Raw genomic sequence first — 6,607 nt, forward strand, 5'->3', positions numbered from 1 at the left:
AAAGAGAGACGAAGAGACACACGATGGACGAGAATCCACTCGCGTCAACGGGTGTAGCAAGTCTCATTGTAAAGGCTGCGGCATATCCCGAGTAAGGCCTCTTGCTATAGAATTCGCTTTGTAGCATGTAAGAGAAATACACATTAACAGACGACTCACCCGGGTAATGGGATGTAGCCATTATGTACGCTTAACGGGTTGAGCTTACCCGTGTTATGCGTCTTTCTATAGGATATGCTTTGTAGGCCAGGCGGACCTGCTGTGTGTACGAACGTACGTGTATAATGTTTGCGATGATTCTACACTCACCGTCACACGCACAGCTCAGTCGGTTCGACTGTGATTCTATGATGATTGCCGTGATTTGTATATAGTTTACGTGAATAGAGGTATGCAGGGTTACTTTGGTATTATCTGTCCATGTTTACTGAATTTTGATAATCATTCTTCAAAGTAAAGTTTTCACAAGAAATTCATCGTAACTGACAGTTCAGTTGCAAGCTAGCTGCCGTGAGGCACGGGCAGTGCAGTGCGCCACTGCTGCCGAGCACTGTCGGAACTGTGACTGTGTGTGAGGTGAGGTGAGCTGAGCTGAGCTATTATAGAGTAGACTGGACAACATTTTGAAATTGCTGTTATTGCCGCTATTTCAATATAGTTTCGTGACCATAGAGATATGAAACCTGAGCTTAGATTGTGATTATTCTTGCCATGTATAGTTGTATACTGAATTTCGATAATCATTTTTCAAAGTAAAGTTTTCACAAGAAAATCAGACGGTCGTCATGGTCGTTTAAAAACATGATAATACTTTTAGTATGATACAGTTCTTGCATCAAATCAATTTTTAAAGTATGGGGGGGGGGGGGGGGTCAGGTAACTCAAAGCGATTTGAGTGCAGGCGTGGTGTCCACGGGTACAAAGGGCTGAACCCCCGAAAGCTCAGGGGTTTTGGGCATTTAATTACGGTCAGATGAGCATATTTTTAATACCTTATTTGTGACACTGGCAGGTCGATCACTAATTGGCGTGGGGTCTATAGTAGAGTTGCGTACCAACTACGCTGAGCTGAGAGTACGCTGGCCTACGTTACTATACCCTGAGGGACGCAAAAAAAGTACGCAAGGTGGACGCAAACAATTTAATATGTTTAACAAAATTCGCGCATTTTCCGCGTAGAAACTTGACGCGGAAAGTACGCCTTTTTTTACGTAACACTATGCTACTAAACTAAACAAACTGCATCTTTAAATGAATTAATGAAAAATTAGCCCAAGAAAAATGAGCCCCCGAAAGATAAAAAAGTAGCCCCCAAATATTTTCCCAAAATTTGATATAGATCAAGTCCCCGAAAAAAAAAAAATCTTTCACTGGATTCTACGCTCACAGTTCCACACACAGTCGAGTCAATTCGTGCACAAACCGTCCGATTTTTCGCGTAAAATCTTTACTTTGAAAATAATTATACACATTTTGTGAACAATGCCAACATAATCATAATCCAAGCCTCTGCATATGTAGTCTTTTCATGAAACTACATTGAAATCACAACAATAATAATGCAAATAAATCGTAATTATCGAGATCCTATCTGACATAGTTTGTTTTACGATGCACCATTCATGGTCAAACAGCATATATTATAAAAATTCTCTATATAAAGATAATCTAAATTTTTTTTGGATAGCACATAGGCCTCTATCTATTTGGCCCCCTCCCCTAGAATCCCGTGGATTTTCCACGGGTCCTGCTAGTAGATATACAATGTACATGTACATGTGTTTGTACATTTAATAAAAAAGTAGCATGGTGCATGAACTTACTCTCCAAAATAAATTGATTTTTCACATTGATAATATCTTGGAAAAATCTTGTTCATGGGCAAATTACACAAAATATTCTTTATTATAAGAGCATAAACAAGCCTGGCAATGTACAATCTGAGAAGAGCAAAAACTATGTACTTTTTCTATCTTCCTGCATCAAGAATATGATATAAAACATATACACAGACATGTATATCAGAACATCAGCAGCAAACACTGCTAAAAGAGGCGTTTTCCCATGACTTATGCTGCAATAAATGTCAAGTACTTCTGTTTCTGAGTAAATGCACTAAAAGCATCATAAATTCTACATTTGCTTTATATAGAACAAAATGGTATGCAATACCTGCAAAGTCCTACTTCAGACAGAAACAATGGCACCTCACATCACTAGAATAGCAATACTGATAATTGCTTTTGTTTGTGTACACGGTTAAAAGCATTAGTGGCAACTGGGGATGTCAACATGTGCATAAGCAATAGAGTTGGCGTACATAATTGGCGGCATATAGACTAATCTAATGGGTTTCTAAAAGCATGAACACATCATTACATGGAGTCTTTGTAAAGATCACTTGGGGACTATATTACTGAATATCTCTCACTCAAACGATTTACCGCTTACTCTCAGAGCTATTAGGAGGCTCTTTACTGGGAACATTGCATGTCATATACAACAACAAAACTGCAATTTCACAAGTATATCAAAAATAAATGGGTTGCATATAGAACATGAAAGTGGTTTCATTTTATTTCTCTCATTCAAGGAACTACCTTAATGTCATAAACCTTGGGTGGTTTTAAAATGTACTTTTTACAACTCCACTTACATGTATTCTACTTTATTTTACATTACTTTGCATCGCTGTCATTAAAAAAAAGATCATAAACAAATCTGGTGTTTTATTGTAAATTTCTTTCACCCATCTCTTTTTTTCATTTCTACCTCTCACTTTCTAAATTTATGTCGAGTACCTCATAGTCATTCCTTTTCTATCTATCTTGGTTCTTCTTCTTCTCTTTTATTACATTTTTTTTCCTAACCACTATCCTCTTCATCCTATCATAACAGTATCTAAGAACTGCTCTACACTGTACATGATTTCGTGCTTCATGTGTCATGTGAAAAATGAATCATCATGCTATCTGGCACTGCATGCACAGGCTTCATTGAAAGCCAAAATACAAATGTACATTAATCATCCTTTAACATTAGAAGTAATATGTATAAAATTGTGTGGTGGGGGGGGGGGGGGGGGGTATTTTCCGACTGAGACCATCACCATCATCTAACACAATTCCCGCCCTGCAAATTCATCATGTAATCTCCATCATGTGGCTTGTCAACATTTCTCTCGGTTCTACAAAGCGAGCGAATTTCATTAATATTGTCCAGCATGATGTGTCATACCGACTCTCTATTGATCTTGCAGCTCTCTCCATCGCGGACATTGTCCATTCATTAATTTCATTCCATGTAGTATGGATCATTGTGTAATGTTAATCAAACAGGTCGACATTGGACAGGTTTCCTGTGAAGAACAAGGTTACCTGGCAGAATACAAGAATATTGGATTCCAAGCTTGATTAAAATGATACATGCCATGATGTACATGTATTATTAGCTGGCCCTATATTACACTTTTCACAAGTGGACTTACATGTACATCCTCCGTCTCAGTGCTACTGCCATGGCTGAGACACTAATGTATTCTACAATATTAAAAGTAATTGTCTTTTTGGGGTTTTGCTTTTTTGTATTTCATGTGAAAGAAGATTAAAGAAAATTTTCATTTATATCTTTGCACTGCATCTATATCCATACCCTATGCCTCAATACAAAATAAGCCATGTACATGTAGATGAACATGTAGATGTGTGTATATTGACCTACATGTATATCTGAAATGTAAGAAATTCATTGATTCATCACATGTGAAAAAAAAGAAATGAGAAGAATATGATTATTATTTGTTTAATTAGGTTTAACGTTGCAAATTTCAAAAAATATTAATTTAAAATCTAAACTCAGAATCAGTACTGGTAGTAACGTACTTCTTCAAAATCATTATTTTCAACATATGTACATGTACATGTAGGCCTATATAACCTTTGTAATGCTGTCACCATATATGTTTTAATGCAAGACTTTCAAACTTGGAATGATAATGCATGAAAGTTTCCATTCAACAAATTCACAAACATGAACCATACACAGTCTTGTACAAAGGTCTCTAGACAAACTATGGTCTGGTCTGGTTACAAGACCATCCATGCAGTCTGAATTGAGGCCTGCTTGTATCTTTATCCATCTCATCAGCTGTTTGGCTAAGTGGACAGGGCGGAGACACGGTGTCAATTGATGAGAGTAAGCCTACTCCCACACAGTCCCACACAGTCAAGGATAAAATGGCTTCTCAGCTCAGGCTGATCTCACTCTCAGGAGGTGTCATGGTCAAAAAGACTTCTAGAAATATCCCCATTCATGAGCTTCAAGGCTATTTTAATTTCAAAATGTTGCTTTTTTGATAATACAAAAAGATGTGGTCTAGATCATAAATTTATTCAATATTTTGAAGTACAATACAAGACATACATGTTTATCTAACATTCTTTTTCAGCTTTGCAGTAAACGGGAAATGACTTAATTTTTAGGGACCTGTACTATAGCCCTTTAAGGTTAACTTACATGTACTCATATAAATGTAATAAAATAAACACCTAAAAATAATATTATATTTCACATTTCCCCCCATCCTATTCTACATGTACATGACTATACCATTCCACATTGGTTGTATACAAATCGTCTGCATTATTATGAACTGACAAGTGACAGATCTGTTATACATGTATATATTACTGAACAGATTCAGTATATTAGGAAATGTAGATGTGTGCATATTGACCTACATCTGAAATGAAAGCCATTCCATATTGACTATACCTATTGTAGGTGTTATTAACAACCGACAAATTTGTTATACCGGTATATATTCCTGTACAGATTCAATAGATGTGTGCATATTGTAATAAAACAAACACCTCAAAATAATCTTATCTTTCACCTTTCCCCCATCCTCTTCTACATGTATGTACATGAATATAACATTCCACATAATAGTTGTTTGCATGTACATATCGTCTGCTTTCTTATGAACCGAAGCATCCGCAATGTACATTACATGTATATTACTGTACAGATTCGTCTGTTTATTATAAAGCTGACGATATGTACACATACATGTAGACATGTATAGTATTCTGAACAGTGCATGGAAATGTTTCATCATATTCCATCCCCTCACCACATTGTGATTAAATCAAGTTCTCCATGACTGATGGAAATAAATGCAGACTAGCAATGCAAACAATGCCCAATCATACACTCCGCTGAACGTTAGTCATGTATGTAATCCACAAACTATGCATGGTACACTATGGTTCCGCAGTACACATGTACAAGCTCTAGAATAAGATAATCGGGTCAGGTGATGGTAAAATCCCCTCTTGAATTGAACATTGGTAAATCTACACGATTATATCACATTCTCTACTGTATGTAGCCAGCTCATTATACATGTGCAGCCGACCAGTCTGTCAGTCTATCGGTACGATTTTGCTGTTGACAAATTTATGAGAAATGATAGCTGTCAAAAATAAATATGGCCAAGAATAGCTAGTTTCATGCAGTGAATTACACCCACATATTTTTGCATTTCATGAAAGACCTGGGTCTTTACCCACATATTTTCACTAAACTTCTATTTTCTGTAAAAGTATAATAAAGGGGCTATTTGAGCTAGGCAGAGAAATCAATAAATTGTCTTCAAATATTTGTAAGATCAATTTGCAAAAGCCACTTATTGCCATTTTGTTTTTAACCCTCTCAAACTCTTGTATCCACAACCACAAAATTGCAGCTACTGTACATGCCTACTAGTCACTTTACAACTGAAAGGGTTCAGTCACTTGCTTTCAACCATTCCTATATAAAACTCCATGCAACCAAGAAGCCAAATGAGCGCTTTCCCAGGCCACAAGACACTCGGTTTCTATGAATTCCCAACATACCAAAAATAGTTTCATTTCATTCAACAATAGCGATAGACCTGTATATTTGATACTGTGGCATTGTGGCACTTGGCCATGTTTACAAATGAGTATGGTACATTTGGTGCTCGTGGCCCTTTGAATGGTGAAGACCAGACCCCTATGGACTCCCTACTCTACATCAGGCCTGTATCCATCAGCTCGAGATTGCCAAATAGGCCGCTATTTCTGATTTGGGAAATAATCCTGAAGTTACGAATTGCGTCCTCATCAGCTCGAGACTTGACCTCGAAAACTTGAAACTGAAGCTCAAGAAATTAGCTTGAGATATTTTGCTCAGCGTTCACGCATAGTGCGAGTCTTCAGGCTGGTGAAGAAGCACCGGACAAATAGCGGGATATTTTGCCCAATAGCGAGATATTTTGCCAAATAGCGGTATATTTTGCAAACTACCCCAAGATATCTTGGGATGATTATCTCGACCAAATATCCCGCTTAATTGCAACTTCAGGCTGATGAAGACGCAAATTAACTGAATAATTTGCGATCGGGATAGTTTATAGCGGAATATTTGGCAATCTCGAGCTGATGAAAACAGGCCTATAGGGGAGAGAAGTCCCCCTTGGATCACTGCACTTTCACACACCTCTTGCTCAATGCATGGGAAAAGATTGTTCAGATCAACCATGATATCAGTCACCTCACACACCTTTGTATTGGGTGATATC

Source organism: Strongylocentrotus purpuratus, unplaced genomic scaffold (genome assembly GCF_000002235.5).
Source record: "Strongylocentrotus purpuratus isolate Spur 01 unplaced genomic scaffold, Spur_5.0 spur5_scaffold_6, whole genome shotgun sequence".
In the NCBI taxonomy this organism is placed as follows: domain Eukaryota; kingdom Metazoa; phylum Echinodermata; class Echinoidea; order Camarodonta; family Strongylocentrotidae; genus Strongylocentrotus; species Strongylocentrotus purpuratus.